Source organism: Eurypyga helias, unplaced genomic scaffold (assembly GCF_000690775.1).
Source record: "Eurypyga helias isolate BGI_N326 unplaced genomic scaffold, ASM69077v1 scaffold18195, whole genome shotgun sequence".
NCBI lineage: Eukaryota > Metazoa > Chordata > Aves > Eurypygiformes > Eurypygidae > Eurypyga > Eurypyga helias.
In genome coordinates this window covers 1-1,236 of record NW_010253875.1, presented here as the reverse complement: position 1 = coordinate 1,236, position 1,236 = coordinate 1, and positions in this window count along the sequence as shown.

The window sequence follows — 1,236 nt, the reverse complement described above, 5'->3', positions numbered from 1 at the left end:
TTACTAGAGGCAAAATTTGTCAACATATGTTGGACGCGTGAAGTGGAACCTATACGCACGCTCTCCTTCAGGGATGAGCAGGTTAGCCTGAGCTAACTCTGAAGTTTGCAGCCTGGGGCGGCATTCTTACCAACTGCGCACACCAAAAGCTGAGGTGTTACGGTCAGGCACAGCTGGATTTCTCAGTCTAGCTGCTGATCCTCACGCTAAAAATACGACTTGACACTGGCAACGTGTTTTAGTACTACTGGCTTGATAAAATACTTAAACGGCGGATACCTTTTTTTAAAAAAGGCTTTTAGGATTGCTCGTATTTTAAAAACGGGTTATGCTCTTTACCAGATGTTTCTCCAGCTTCCAGTTTCACAAGCAGTGTCACTTGCCTACAAGATGACTACCTCCAGCAGCAGACCGAGGTAAGCCAATTCCATTTAAAAAGAACAATTCAGCACCTATTTTCGTAACGCGTTTTGCGACGAGAAGGGGCTTATCTTGCTAACTTTCACGGCCGCAAGACTTCCCCCCTTCCGCTCTCCGCTTTTCGCCCAGGTGCCACGGGGCATTTGCAGCGTGCTGGTGGGTTTACGCAGCACCCCGCCATCCGGGACATCCACGGGGCGAGTGACAGCGACACCCCAAAGCCTGCCGAGGCCCTCGGTTGCCCGCAACATCCAAGCTTGGGGTGCGGAAGACCTACTCGTGGTTCTTGCGACGGGCGGCGTTACGTTTGCTGAGAGGCCCGCGTGGATTTATATTAAGGAATCCTCCAGACGTGGATTCTAGTGGAGGGTGTCCCTGCCCATGGCAGGGGGGTTGGAACTGGATGGTCTTTAAGGTCCCTTCCAACCCAAACCAGTCTGTGATTCTGTGATTTGGTTTCGGAAAGCACAGACGCACCATTCGGAGTATCAGAAAGGGGGGAAAACTGCCAGAGCAATGCCCCAAAAGTTATTTTTCTTCCCGAAATAACCTCTTTGCAGGCTGCTTCCCTGTTTCGCAATACAGGAATGTGAAACTCAGACCACATAACACACTCACACATCCAAAGGGTGAAGGCGCACGCCGGAGCCCAGCGGCATTCGAGAACGCCAAAACGCACTCAAACCCCTGAAAAATAACGGTGAGGACGTTCCACCTGGGCGCTCTTCCTCCCCCGACTTGAGCAGAGCGCTCAGGGGAGAAGGGAGACTGCAGCTCGCAGGCTGCCCCCCGGCTGCTCCAGCGCCCGCCCGCGGC